Source organism: Somniosus microcephalus, chromosome 3, assembly GCF_052327205.1.
Source record: "Somniosus microcephalus isolate GS21.2 chromosome 3, FLI_Smic_1.0, whole genome shotgun sequence".
In the NCBI taxonomy this organism is placed as follows: domain Eukaryota; kingdom Metazoa; phylum Chordata; class Chondrichthyes; order Squaliformes; family Somniosidae; genus Somniosus; species Somniosus microcephalus.
In genome coordinates, this window is record NC_140989.1 from 329,628,897 (window position 1) to 329,644,710 (window position 15,814).

Genomic DNA, 15,814 nt, shown 5'->3' on the forward strand with positions numbered 1-15,814 from the left:
TCCAAAGGACTTAAATGCAAACATAAAACATGAACACTACCAGATTCCCAAGCGAGAAGAAATCACCAGTGAAATGTCAGGTGCCAGATACTTTATAAAGCTCGATGCCTCACAAGGATTTTGGCAACTAAAACTGGATGAAGAGAGCACCAAATACTGTACCTTCAACACACCATTTGGCAGGTATTGTTTCCTCAGAATGCCTTTCGGGATAATATCTGCATCTGAAATCTTTCATAGAGTGATGGAACGCATAATTGAAGGTCAGGAAGGAGTTCGGGTCTATGTTGATGACATCATCATCTGGGGCTCCACACTGAAAGAACACAATGAGAAACCGACTAAAGTGCTACAGAGCATACGCCGGAATGGACTGAAGCTCAACAAAGCCAAGTGTCAGTTTGGCCTCCAGGAAGTCACTTTCCTAGGAGATAATCTATCTGGTAAAGGAATAGAGCCAGATATGGAAAAAGTAAACGCCATACTCAAAATGCCCCGACCCACTGACAAAAAAGGAGTGCTACGCATCATGGTAAACTTCATTGGAAAGTTCATTCCTAACTTGTCAGCCAAGACAGCCTGTCTGCGAGCCCTGCTATGTAAAACAAATGAGTTCGCATGGACAGAAAGACACGAACAAGAGCGGATAAACCCCAAAACAGTGCTGACAACCACACCTGTACTCACCTTCTTTGGCCCAACAAAAAGAATCAAAGTGTCAACGGATGCATCAAAAGATGGCCTAGGTGTGGTCTTGCTACAAGCAGAGGGTGAAGATTGGAAGCCTGTTGCCTATGCCTCCAGGTCTATGACTGATACTGAGTGTCGATACGCCCAGATTGAAAAGGAATGTCTAGGCTTGGTAGTTGGACTAGAAAAGTTTCATGGTGTAGGAGTCTACGTACTCCTAGCAAAAAATACTGAACTCGGAGAGGTTCAACAGAAAAGGTTTAATTGTTGAGGCTGCATGCTGAACACAAAATGGAGTCAGAGACTACACAAAGTACGACTGCCTTTCATCAGTGCACAGCTTTGACTGCTCCTCCCCCGCTCTGGGCTTAACTATGTTGCAGATCGAGTTTCTTAAAGGTGTGATCCTTCTTAAAGGCATGACGCCTGATTTATAGTCTACGGACCGGAAAGCGGATTGTATCCTTTCTGTGATCGGTATGCCACACAGCTCCCCCCAGAATCCGCTAGTAAGGAGTGTACGAACCGGCGTGGCAGCTTGATGGCACGGCCAGAACGGCTCTTGGCGGTTGGTGTCGGGAGCAGGGCGGTCGGACGCGTCGGGCTCTTAGGCGGTCTGCCCCACTGTGGGGGTTGGCCCACTTGAACGGGTTCGTCGGGCTCTAAGTGCGCCAGCTTGAGCCGGTCGACCGACACCTTGTCAGTTCTGCCGCCCACTTCGAGGAGGAAGAACTTGTTCTCCGTCTGGAGTACCTTGTAGGGTCCGTCGTATGGGGGCCATAGAGGTCCTCGGTGGGCGCCATGGCGCACAAAAACAAATTTGGCCATGTGCAGGCTAGGTGGTCGCGGGTTGCTGGTTCGCCGTGCCGGCCGGTGGGTACCGGAGCGAACTGTTGTGCTCGGTTGGCGAATGCGCGGCGTTGCTGGTCAGCCGACCAGGGGGTCGTGGCGGTGGGCAGGAACTCTCCGGGTACGCGCAGCGGCTGGCCGTACACGAGTTCCGCCGCCGAGGCTTGCAGGTCTTCCTTGACCGCGGAGCGTAGGCCGAGTAGCACCCACGGGAGGCGGTCGATCCAAGCCTCGTCCTCGAGGCTGGCGCGGAGGAACACCTTCATGGACCTGTGGAATCGCTCGCACAGTCCGTTGGCTTGGGGGTGGTAAGCCGTGGTGCGGTGAACAGCCACCCCGAGGTTTCGGGCGATGGCGGCCCACAGATCAGAGGCGAACTGCGGGCCTCTATCCGACGTCATGTCGGAGGGGACGCCGAACCGAGCGACCCAGGTACGATGAACGCCCTCGCGATGTCGGCAGTGGTGGTGGACGTCAGTGGAATGGCCTTGGGCCAGCGGGTGGTACGGTCCACGATTGTCAGCAGGTGCGTGTGACCTTGTGATGGCGGCAGGGGGCCGACGAGGTCGATGTGGACGTGGTCAAACCTTCTTTCTGGCACGGTGAACTCCTCGAATGGGGCTTTGACGTGCTGGTGGATTTTGGCACGCTGGCAAGCTATGCAGGATCTGGACCAGACGCGCACATCTTTGCGCAGGCCGCGCCAGACAAATCGTTTGGCCACCAGTCTAATGGACACGCGGTTGCCGGGGTGTGAGAGGCCGTGGACGATGTCGAACACCCGTTTTCACCAGGATGCCGGGACTACGGGGTGGGGTTGCGCCAAGGAGATGTCGCATTTGACTGTGACGGCAGACGGGCCGCAGGCGACGTCGGTCAGTCGCAGCCCTGGGAGGGTTGTGGGCGCGGAGAGCAGATCGGGGTCGGTGCGTTGCTCCGCTGCCAGTTGAGCACAGTCCACTGCCAGGTGGGCGCCGTGGACGGCGGGGCGGGGTAGGCAGTCGGCCACCACGTTGTCTCGACCGGAGACGTGCCGGATGTCCGTGGTGAATTCGGACACCGCGGCGAGCTGGCGTTGTTGCCTGGCTGACCACGGGTTCGCAGATTTCGCCATCGCGAATGTCAGGGGTTTGTGGTCGACAAACGCGGTGAAGGGGCGGCCCTCCAGAAGAAATCTAAAATGGCGGACTGCCAGGTACAGTGCGAGGAGCTCGCGGTCAAAGGCGCTGTATTTGGCCTCCGGGGGGCGCAGTTGGCGGCTGAAAAAGGCCAGCGGTTGCCAGGCCCCGTCGACCCACTGTTCGTACACGGCGCCGACCGCGTGGTCGGAGGCGTCCGTGGTGAGGGCCACCCTGGCATTGGGCTGTGGGTGAGCGAGCATGATGGCGTCGGCGAGCGCCTTTTTGGTTGAGTCGAAAGCAGTCAACATGTCCGCCGACCACTCGATCGCCATTCTGTCTTTCTTACCCCGGAGGGCTTCGTATAGGGGCCGCATGAGGGAGGCCGCTCCGGGAATGAAGTGGTTGTAAAAGTTGATCATCCCCAAGAACTCCTGGAGGCCTTTGATGGTGGTAGGCCGGGGGAACTGCTGGGCGGCTTGCACCTTGGTGGGCAGGGGAATGGCTCCGTCCTGTGTGATGTGGTGGCCGAGGAATTCGATCCTGCTGAGGCCGAATTGACACTTGGCTGGGCTGATGATGAGCCCGTGCTCACCGAGCCGCTGGAACAGGGTGCGGAGGTGCTCGATGTGTTCCTGCTTGGAGGAACTAGCTACCAGGATGTCATCCAGGTAGACAAAGAGGAACTTCAGGTCCCGGAGGAACGAGTCCATGAGCCGCTGGAAGGCCTGGGCCGCGTTTTTGAGGCCGAAGGGCATTCGGAGGAACTCGAATAGCCCAAAAGGGGTGATTATGGCCGTCTTGGGAACGTCCGTGGGGTGGACTGGCACCTGATGGTAACTGTGCACCAGGTCAACTTTGGAGAAGACTGAGCGGCCGGCCAGTCTAGCCGAGAAGTCTTGAATGTGCAGTATGGGGTACCGATCCGGCGTGGTGGCGTCGTTTAGGCGCCGGTAGTCCCCACAGGGGCGCCATCCCCCGTCGGGTTTGGTGACGATGTGGAGTGGGGAGGCCCAGGGGCTGTTGGAGCGGCGGATGATGCCGAGCTGTTCCATTGTGGCGAACTCGGCCCGCGCGATCTCCAGCTTGGCCGGGTCCAGCCTGCGGGCGTGGGCATACACCGGTGGGCCTGTGGTGGGGATGAAGTGTTCTACCCCGTGCTTAGCAACCTTCGCGGAGAAGGTCGGGTTGGTGAGGGCTGGGAACTCAGCCAGGAGTGCTGAGTAGTCGTCTGTTGAGCGGGCGCAGCACTGCCACGCCATTTCGGCGGGTGGGGGGGGGCCATGGCGCCCGGGTAACTGACATGGTGTTCGTGTCCACGAGGCGGCGCCGAGGCATGTCGACCAACAGGCCGTGGGTGCACAGGAAATCCGCACCGAGGAGCGGGGAGAGCACCTTGGCGGTGATAAACTCCCAGTGGTAGCGGCGGCCTGCGAGGTCGATGGTGACGGTGCGGGTGCCGTACGTCCAGATGTCAGTGCCGTTGGCGGCAGCCAGCGCAGGGCCGCGGCTGCCTCGCTGGATCTCGAGGGCGGACGCGGGGATGATGCTGCGCTGCGCGCCCGTGTCGCATAGGAAACGGCGTCTGGAGGCGCTGTCCGTAACGTACAGCAGCGCGTCTGCTTGCCCCACGGCCATCGTGTAGGCCGGTGTGGGGGCGGTTGGAAACGCGCAGGGATGGCTGCAGCGGCATGCCCGTGCACTGAACCGGGTATGGAAGTAGCAGTAGCCCTGGGTCGGAGGGCTTGGGGGACGTGGGGGCCTGGGGGGCCTCGTGGCCGAGCTGTGTGGCCGCGCGATAGAGAGTGGAGCGCGCGCCGACGCTGCGGAGGCCAGGTCGGGGGTGATGGCATGGTTGGAGCTGGCGGACAGGAGCTTATCGGTTTCGTCGGCCAGGGCCTCGAGGTCCGTGAGGCTGAACGCCACGATCGCTGGGCGGATGCTGGGAGGTAGTTGGCGGATAAAGAGCGTGCGGAAGAGGGAGCTGGGCGGTTTCTCGTCGGTCAGAGCAAGCATGTGTGAGAGCAAGTCTGACGGCGTGGAGTCACCGAGGCCCGGGAGGTCGAGGAGGTGGCAGTTGCGCAAGAATTGGGAGGCTGTGAATTTTTTAATGAGCGCGGCCTTGAGATGTGCGTACTTGCCTTCCTCCAGAGGGTTTTGTAGTGTTGTCCAGACTTTCGTGATTGTGGAGCTGCCCAGGGAGGCGAGGAGGTAGTCGTACATCGTTGCGTCGGCGGTGATGCCGCGGAGTCGGAATTGCGATTCCTGGTGGTGGCCAGGTTCTCCCAGAACTCCGGCAGCTTCACAGAAACTGCGTTTGTGTCAGCCATGGTTACGCTTAGGAGTCATCCTGAGCATCGGGGTCACCAATGTAGGAGTCTACGTACTCCTAGCAAAAAATACTGAACTCGGAGCGGTTCAATAGAAAAGGTTTAATTGTTGAGGCTGCATGCTGAACACAAAATGGAGTCAGAGACTACACAAAGTACGACTGCCTTTCGTCAGTGCACAGCTTCGACTGCTCCTCCCCCGCTCTGGGCTTAACTATGTTGCAGATCGAGTTTCTTAAAGGTGTGATCCTTCTTAAAGGCATGACGCCTGATTTATAGTCTACGGACCGGAAAGCGGATTGTGTCCTTTCTGTGATCGGTACGCCACAATGGCTACATATATGGACTTCCCACCTTCACAGTTGAGACAGACCACAGCCCACTGGTTGCTATCATAAAAAAGAACCTGAATGAGATGTCTCCAAGGATTCAACGACTCATGATGAAGCTGCAAAGATATGACTTTGAACTGATCTACACACCAGGCAAATACATAGTGTTAGCAGATGCACTATCCTGAGCACCCACAATGAGTCATGTGAGCTCTACTGAAGAAGACGTGGATGTTCATGTGAGTATGGTCACTGCTGCGCTGCCCGTGTCAGACACAAAATCAACTGTAAGGAGTGGCAACAGTTTGCAGCACATTATGACTTTCAACACATCACATCCAGTCCTTTGTATGCTCAGTTGAATGGTAAGGCAGAGAAAGGTGTTGAAGTTCTCAAGCAGCTACTGAAGCAAGTGACAGAAAGCAAGTCTGATCCTTATCTCGCCCTGCTGAGCTACCGAGCCTCACCTTTAGACTCTGGTTCTTCACCTGCTGAACTCCTAATGGGTCGCAAGTTGCGTACCACGCTACCCTGCTGTGGAAAAGAAAAGCAGAGTAAGGAACTGAAACAGAGACTTCAACTGTTAAAGCTGAAACAGAAATCATACTATGACAAGTCATCCAAAACTCTGAAACCATTGACAAGGGATGATGTTGTCAGGATTGAGGATCCAGATGCATGGAACAGGAAAGCTACAGTTCTTGAGGAAGTAGGACCAAGGTCATACACTGTTAGAACTGAGGAAGGACAGATTCTCAGGAGGAACCGCCGTTCCCTCCTAAAAACACAAGAGACTATCGAAGAGCAAATCGATGACAATGCCGCAACTGAATCTTGTCACTCACCACCAGAACAATCTAACACAAATACACATACAGGCTCTCATGAAAACACTTGAGACTTACCTATGCTGAGAAGATCCACACATGAAGTAAAAAAGCCTGATAGACTTAATCTTTGAGTACAAAGAAAACTACATTGAAGATGTATTGACTGTTGGAGATGTTTATGTTGTTATTGGTTGATATTGATTGATACTGATTTTGTTTAACCTCAAAGAAAGGGGAATGTAATGATCAGTAACCTGTCATTCTGGAATGGTACACTAGGTGGTGCTGTATGTATATAAGAGTGGGCTACCCAGGATGCACTAGGCTACCCACAAGGCAGCAGTCAAGATGGAGGCCTCTACAGATACTGTACCTAGTCCACATGTGCTCAATAAAGTGTCTAGCAAAAGCTAGCTGTTCTTAATAAAAACGACTAGTTATTAATGAACATAACAGAAGGTCAAATCAAAATGAACCTGCAAAGTGCTGCTCAGTACCCAAAACTCCTTTACACAACGTTGAATCTCTCCAGAAGTCTCTCTCTCACTCAGAATGTGTGGTGCAAAAATGTCGCCGACAAAAAAAGCCAGGAAGCGGTCGCCTTTAAATAGTGCTCCCCTAGTCCCTTCCCGACTGCAAAATGCTCCCCTCAACCTGTCGTTGCTAGCGGCAGGCGGTAAGGCAGGGGCGCCACTCAATATCCGGTCCGGGGCACTACCAGGACGTTGCACGCTCGACTGACGACATGATCTGCGGGCGCAGGAGATCATGGCGGTAGTGTTTAGCGCCGCCGCAAAATGTCTGGTCAATTTCGCGAGCGGCGCAAACATCACCACGTCCGGGTGCTAGTTGCTCTTTAAATGGTAGGCGCTAAGCAACCGAATTTTCCCCCCGACATCTCATACAGCACCACCTCCACTTCAGCAGCCATCAAACACGGGGTGAGGTGCTTGAGCTGCTCCATCACTCGCCTGCAGGCTCGTGCCTTGGGGAAGTGCGGGAAATCTGAACATCTGTTGACTTTCATTAACAGATGTGGACAAGTGGACTTTGAATCTGAAACTCTGACTGGCTCAGCAAAACATGGCAGCTAGCGTATATACAGTTATTTATGGACTCTATGAGCCTATTTCCCGACATTAGGGAAATTAAAATTAAAAAACATTTTGACCTCAATGGGGTGCGGAGTATTTTACTTTGGAAATTCTTTCTTCCCACCTCCTTTAATTTGATTAGCATAGTGTGTGTAATAGCACGTGACTGCCATAGGGTGGCATAAGATGCCTACGTCTTTTAGATTGTCTATTCTGGCTTAGATCATCCTTGCTTATCGTGCACACTATTGGGTAGATTCAGGTTGGCTGGAAGAGGAAAATGGGACGGGGATGAGTTGAGTCAAATCCCCGCCCCTAAAAACACCCACTACAATTTTAAGAACATAAGAAACAGGAGCAGGAGTAGGCCAGTCGGCTCCTGGAGCCTGCTCCGCCATTCAATAAGATCATGGCTGATCCAATCTTGGCCTCAACACTACTTTCCCGCTCTCTCCACATACCCCTTGACTCCCTTGTAGTTCAAATGTCTGTCAATCTCCGCCTTGAATATATTCAATGGCTCTCGTTGCAATGTTGGTAACTAGGGGTGCTCACCAAAATACTGCCTGCCCAATGGAAATGGTATTGAAGCACTCACTCCATAGCCAAGGTGGAATTCCCCACTGTTGCCACCTCTGAACTGCCTCTCCAAATGAATGATGCTTTAAAATAGACATTCAGGATTGCTAGAAAGGCTGCATCAGGCGGAGGTACCATTAGAGTTAACCTTATTGGCGTTTAGTATTTGCTGTCAGTTAACTGCGAAATACTCACTGGGATGTTGTTTATATTCTTTTCCATCTGGAACTTGCTGAAAGGTCCGCTATTACTTCTTGTGCTGTCTGCTTTGCTTTTTGGCACATTTAGGCATTTATCCAGGGTGCTCATCGGCCAGTAAATCCTGATTGGGCACATCCATCAAGATGTCTCCCACCATATTTGCAGGCGTTGTCACACCGATCTTGAGGACCTGCTTTCATGCGATCTGGTCAGCAGGGACACGGGTACAGAATTGCGCCATCTGCTGCATGGAGGCTTCCTGCCAACATGTAGGATATGACTGGCACAGCCAGTAACAGCTCTGGCCAGCGACAGCCTCAAGCCTGCAGCCATACTGTAGCACTGACTTATAGGTCCATGAAGTGCCAAGCAGGACCACTTCTTCGCAACTACTTCATGGCGCACCACCTCCAGCTCAGCAGCTAATGAACACGGGTGCTGCTCTGGTCTGTCGCATGCCTGCAGACCCCTGCCTGCACATTGGATTTCCTTTCCCTTTTTGCCAATCACCTCTTAACCAGCCTTCCCTTTAGCCTTGGCAAATGATGCTAATGGGTGGTAGAGCCTTTTGGCTTTCCAAAGGCTGTAAGAATTTATGTCCCTCTGTTCCACCATTTCTTTATCTCTCTTAAATGTCACCGACTTGCAATCTTCTGCTTCCACCACTAGAGGGCTTCCTGCACCCATCCGAATCAGTACCAGGAACCAGAAAGAAAGACTTGCACAACCACCGGACGTCCCAAAGCGCTTTACAGCTAATGAAGTACTTTTTGAACTGTAGTCACTGTTGTAATGTAGGAAACACGGCAGCCAATTTGCGCACAGCAAGCTCCCACAAACAGCAATGTGATAATGACCAGACCTCAATAATTATGCAAATAGACTGACCCCCAATGTTCCCGCTAATTTTTTTTGGGTGCGCGGCCCCTTTAACGGGATGTGTGTCCCATTCAAATTTCCACGCATGCACGGTTTATCCATTTAAAAGCCGCTGAGCGTCCTGTGGGACTTCCAGACCACTGCATGGCCATGCAACTGCGCAGTTTAATGGGAACATTACTAACCCCCCCAGTCAATTGAGTGCTTTAAGCATGTCACTGGACTGGTAAGAATTGAACCAGTTTTTAATAATTTAGAATTGACATAACAGTACATGAAAAGCAAATAAACAGGCCCTTGCTAAGTTTCTTTCGGAAGGTATGGGCCTAGATTTTCCACTTGAGTTACACTGGCACCTTGATATAATTCAGGTGGAAACTGCGGCTCCAGTGGTTCCGTGCTCACCTCTACCACTTTTAGGATTTCCTGCTGTAAGTCACAAGGAATATACAATACCTCTGCCCATATATACGAATGTACGAAACCGTCAGATAGGAAAAGGCCAACTGGTCCATTTCGCCTGTTCCATAAAGTAGCATCATGGCACAGACAGTCCCTACCCACCCAGAGCCATGTAATCTCCTGGGAGAGACAGAAAACCAGATAAAAGTCCAGGCCAGTTAGGGGAAAAGAGCTGGAAAATTCCTCTCTGACCCCTTTAAGCGATTAAAACGAATCCAGGAGATCAAATTTACCCTGACCTTTATTACAGGGTATCTACCGCTTGTGTGATGTGACCTCCACCCCAGCCAGAAACAGAGACTGTGGGGTTGTATTTGTGTGTGTGAGAGACTGTGGGTATGCAGTGTATCAGCATTCAGTGTACGAGCCAACAACCTGTTCCACAAGTCCACTATTCTCTAGGAAAAGAAGAACCGCCTAACATCCAACCTAGTTCTGACCTGATGTAATTTGTAAGTATGGCCCCGTGTTCTCCCTAAACTTACCAATTGAAATCATTTGTCCACGTTAACACAATTTAGTCCCTTCATTATTTTATAAACCTCGATCAAATTGTCCCCGAGTCCACGATTCTCTTTAAGCCTATCTAAGCGAAGGCGTTTTAATCTGGGAACCAATTTTGTGGCCTTCCTCTGCACCCTGTTCAAAGCCTCAATATCCCTAACTACGTGAGGGGACCAAAACTGGACACGGTATTCTAAATGAGGAATGACCAAAGTCTTGTACAAGGACAAATTGTATCTTTTGTTTTGCAGTGAATTGTCCTTGAATGCAATTGTCCTTGAATTGTACTCTGTTTGCTTTAGAAAGAGCTTCATTGCATTGATAGTGAACATTTAGAGAGTGATGCACTATAACACCCAGATCTCTTTCTTTCACCAATGGCTTCAATTTTGTTCCCTGTAGGGTGAATGTATGTATATTTAGCATCAGACCTGCCCACGTGCATAACACTAAAACTTTCCTAAGTTAAACATCATTTGCCAAACAGGGGCCCATTCTCCCAACACATCGAGATCTGCTTGCAGTAGTTCAGCATCCTCTACAGTCCTAACACTCACACATAACATGGTAATCTTGCAGATCATTCCTCCAACACCTACATCTAGTCATTAATGAAGATAGTAAAGAGCAAAGATCCTAACACCGATCCCTGTGGGGCAGCACTGATGGTGAGTGAGAGTAGTGCTAAAGGAAATAAGCCATCTGATGTATTTTCTGTCATTTGCTCCTTTGCAATGTTGGGCTCAAGGTTCATCATTGACATCGAATATTGCTATGATTGCGGTTGATGTATTTACATTTTTAAAGACAGGGAGGACTATGCAGTTGATCACAGTGTGATTGATTTCATAGGCTTAGGTTCAGCTTTAAAAAAAAAAATTGCCTGGCAGCGCTGACTCCTGACCTCACTATCCTGCCTCAGAGCCCTGCCACAGTCCATCTCCATCCCCCTACAGATGTAAATAGGGATGAAAATGCTGAAAAATGAGAGGGATAGGCACGCCTGGATAGTCCAGCAGCTGAATAAAATAAAGCATTTGAGCAGACCTGAGAACTGGCTCCCAGCCCATCCTCACACCTGCGATCCCCAGTCTGCTTATTTTGTGTCTTTGAAATTAACTCCTCCTTCTCACTCCTCTCTCCAAAATCACTAAACGTCTTCCGTTATGTCTCCATCATTCCTCTAACGTCTTTAGGTCCCTGTGATCTCTTCCCTGCCTTCAAGATTTCTTCCACTGTCTACACGTCTACAAGATGCTCCATCCACCCTCGTTCTGTCTGAGATTTTCCTGCTTCTGAGCTTTCCTCCTGCTTTCCAAACATTTCTGCGGCTAAAGGATACCCCCCACTTCACGGAAACCCATTGGCGGATCTAATTGAGCTGGAAGAAAAAAAAAATCAGGCGAGTAGTTATCATAAAGGCTCCTGTGGCCGCAGGGAAGAAACTATTTTTTTCTGAATTCTGAGGCTTCCCGTTTCAGGCAGGAGTATCCTGCTCAAATGACCCAGCAGAAATGTGTATCGCATGCAAATGGAATGGAGATCCAGCATTACGGGTCTGCACCCCTTTGTCCAGTTTGCTACACCTTGTGAGCTAATGCACATGAGGTGTGATGATCATGAAGGTGGAGAATTGCAGGTGCAAGACTTGCATCCAACCACTGTGTGGTGCAGTGTGTCGGAGCTCCCACAGGTATCACCATCATGCTGCTCCCAATATGATATTATTCATAACATAATATTCTAAAGAGGGAATATCTTGCGCTGACTGACATATACTGAACCAGATGGTGAAAAGGTAATGTTCCCACAATGCTTTATCCTGTTAATGTAATGATGAACAATCACTGTAACATTTCAACATTTCATTACAGGTCAAAGCCCAATTCTGCCCATCTTTGACATCCGAGCATTTAACATCTGTCTACTGATCATCAGCTGCAAATTAGTTTGCTCTGTGTTAGTAAAAGTAAATGTTACATCCTATCTGGTGAGATTATATGTCGTGATGCCAATGGCGCTGACAGCACAGGCATGATGGAGAGGAAGGGAAGTAAAGTGAAGGATCATTTTGTGGAGAACCAAGATGGGGTTTTTTTTTGGCTTTGCTTTGCATGGATTTTAGAAAATCATAGTACACTGGAGACATTTTTGTAAAAGTTGATCAGCTTGGTTTAAAGATTGGGGACTAATGCGCAATAGGTTCTGACTTGCCTTATAGGCTTGATTCCAGAGCTTTGCCCACCAGGAACACATATCAATAACTTGGGCATGGAGTTCAATGGTCCATTCAGGATTTCTCACTTATTACCTTGAACAGACAGAACATCTTCCAGGGCCCACTGACATTCGTGCCTAAATTCCCAATATGCACTTCTAGCTTTCCAGGGAGCTGATAGGCCCTTTAAAATGTTTAAGGGGGAAAAGTTCAGTTGTTTGCGCCTCCCGTTAGCGCCTTAAGAGGACGCTAATGGGGCGCAAAGCAACTAGCGCCCGGGCGCGGCGATATTTGTGCTGCTCGCAAAATGAACTAGACATTTTGCGGCGGCGCTAAACACTACCGGCACAATCTCCTGCGCCGGCAGATCGTGACATCAGTCAAGTGCGCAACGCCCCGGTAGCGCCTGGGACCGGATATTGAGTGGCGCCCACCTGCCTTACCGCCTGTCGCTAGCAACGACAGGTTGAGGGGAGCGTTTTACAGTCAGAAAGGGACTGGGGGAGCGCTATTTAAAGGTGGCCGCTTCCTGCCTGTTTTTGTCGGTGACATTTTTGCACCACGCATTCTGAGAGAGAGAGAGAGAGACTTCTGGAGAGATTCAACGCTGTGTGAAGGAGTTTTGGGTACTGAGCAGCACTTTGCAGGTTCATTTTGATTTGCCCTTCCTTGCTTCGCCAGCGCTCTGAGGTAGCGCCTTGCTGCTCGGCCTTTGCACCTTAAGACAGGTGTGAAGTGTCTGATTTAGCGCTCCAATCACCACCAGGGGCGATAAAAGCCAAGTTTGCCGTTGGAGGCGATAATTAGCGCCAGGCGCTAAACTTTGCGCACGGTCGATAATGGCGCCCCAAATGGGGCGATACTGAATTTTTCCCCCTAAGTGTCCAGTTTTCGTCCCCTCACATGGTGTGTGATATACAGGTCCTGGAAAAGGTTAAGAGCAGGTGGGGTGGGGGTGGGAAGGGAGGGGGGCACTAGATTGATACCCAGTTTAAAGGCCCATAGTTGCCACAATAGGCTTAGAGAGCTTTTTATTCTAGAACTGCGTGGACTTCAAGGAGGAACATTGGAACATGAGGAAGAGGAGCAGGCCATTCAGCTCCTCATGTCTGCGCTGCCATTTAATTGGATCATGGGTGATCTACACCGCAACACCATTTTCTTGCCTTTGCTCCATATCCCTTGATACCCTTAAAAATGTATCTCAGTCTTGAAAGCTCCAAATGAGCCACCGCAATTAGAAGCGAAAGGGTAGAGAGGAAAAAAGAGAACAATGATGATTCCAGGTTTTAGATCACTGAGCTATGAAGAGAAAGTAAGGAAGATAAACCTCTTGTTACTAGTGAAAAAAAAAATTCAGGGATGATATGTTACAAGTTTTAATATAATGAAGGGATCCCGAAAGACATTTTCTAAGGAACACACAGGCAAAATTACATTTAAAGAATAACTTCTTAAAACTTCAAGTCATTAATTTATGAAGTAGATTGCTACTTAGTGCTATAAATACTGATTCATTTGAAGCATTTAAAGGAAAGTTAATAATTTACTGGTTCAGCAGGAAGCAGCGGGATAAGGATTCAAGTGGGGAAAAGATAGAAAATGGCCAGATTGGGTGCTATTACATAGAAGATAGGAGCAGGAGTAGGCCATTCGGCCCTTCGAGCCTGCTCCGCCATTCAATGTGATCATGGCTGATCATCCAAATTCAGTACCCTGTCCCTGCCTTCTCCCCATATCCCTTGATCCCTTTAGCCTCAAGAAATATATCCAACTCTTTCTTGAATATATTTAATGAACTGGCCTCCACCGCCCTCTGTGGCAGAGAATTCCACAGGTTCACCACTCTCTGGGTGAAGAAATTCCTCCTCATTTCAGTCCTAAATGGCTTACCCCTTATCCTTAGACTATGACCCCTGGTTCTGGACTCCCCGGCCATCAGAAACATCCTTCCTGCATCTAGTCTGTCCAGACCTGACAGAATTTTATAGGTTTCGATGAGATCCCCTCTCAATCTTCTAAACTCCAGTGAGTATAAGCCCAATCGACACAATCTCTCCTCATACGTCATTCCTGCCATCCCAGGTATCAGCCTGGTGAATCTTCGCTGCACTCCCTCCATGGCAAGAACGTCCTTCCTCAGGTAAGGTGACCAAAACTGCACACAATACTCAAGGTGTGGTCTCACCAAGGCCCTGTACAACTGTAGCAAGACATCCTTGTTCCTGTACTCGAACCCTCTTGCTACGAAGGCCAACATACCATTTGCCTTCTTAACCGCCTGCTGCACCTGCATGCTTACCTTCAGCGACTGGTGCACAAGGACACCCAGGTCTCTTTGCACTTCCCCTTCTCCCAATCCATTGCCATTCAAATAATAATCTGCCTTCCTGTTTTTGCCACCAAAGTGGATAACCTCACATTTATCCACATTATAGTGCATTTGCCATGTTTCTGCCCAATCACCCAACCTGTCCAAATCGTACTGGAGTTTCACGACATCCTCCTCACAGCTTACCCTCCCACCCAGCTTTGTGTCATCTGCAAATTTGGAGATATTACATCCAATTCCCTCGTCCAGATCATTAATATATATTGTGAACAGCTGGGGTCCTAGGACCGATCCTTGCGGTACACCACTAGTCACTGCCTGCCACTCGGAAAACGACCCGTTTATTCCAACTCTTTGCTTTCTGTCCACCAACCAGTTCTCTATCCAAGTCAATACCTTGCCCCCAATCCCATGTGCCTTAATTTTGCACGCTAATCTCTTGTGTGGGACCTTATCGAAAGCCTTCTGAAAGTCCAAATACACCACATCCACTGGTTCTCCCTTATCTATTTTACCAGTTACATCCTCAAAAAATTCCAGTAGATTAGTCAAGCATGATTTACCTTTTGTAAATAGTATTATAGTATTATAGTATTATAGATTGTATATCGAAACAGAGGCTGTGTAGTGTCCGAGTATAAATAATACACGGACTGCAGGAGAACAATAATAACAGGTATTTGCTGAACAGAGGGTAAACTTAAGACTGAAATACAGAAGCCTGCTATGGCTTTATATACAGGGGTGGTCACTGCCGGTACTGCAGTATAGAATCAGCTCTTCTCTTAAAGGTACATACACAACAATTCCTCCCCTTTTAGATAAACAGTACATAACATTCATTTAACAACTAAATAATAACTAATTACAATTACAATTTTCTCTGTACTATATACATCAACTGAAATAATCATTTATAAGTTCAGCCTTTGAGGAGGCTTCCTGATCCTGACTGGATAGCGCCTTTCTCGAGTATCCTGTTCTTGCGGCGGAGTTGATTCTGGCTCATTGTCATTGGTTGGTTCGTCAGCTTCCAATACCACTGCTTCTGAGGTAGACACAATCTGTACTTCGGGTTGATTACCAGGTGCACCTGCTCGTGGTATGGGTTTGGCTTGTTCCTGTGACTCTAGAATCTGGTCAGCATGGCGTCTCACGATGCTCTCTCCAACGTCCACTGTGTACATTAGTGGTCCCTGCTGTGTGCATATCGTTCCTGGCTGCCATTTTTCTGTTCGGTAGTCGCGGGCCAAGACTGGTTGCCCTATCTTGAAGCTCCTGGCTGGCTTCTCATTTATGTGCTGGAATTGCTTATCCTCAACATCTCATCTTATGTTTGGTTTGAGCAAATCCAGGCGACATCTTAGCCTTCGGTTGAAGAACATTATGGCTGGAG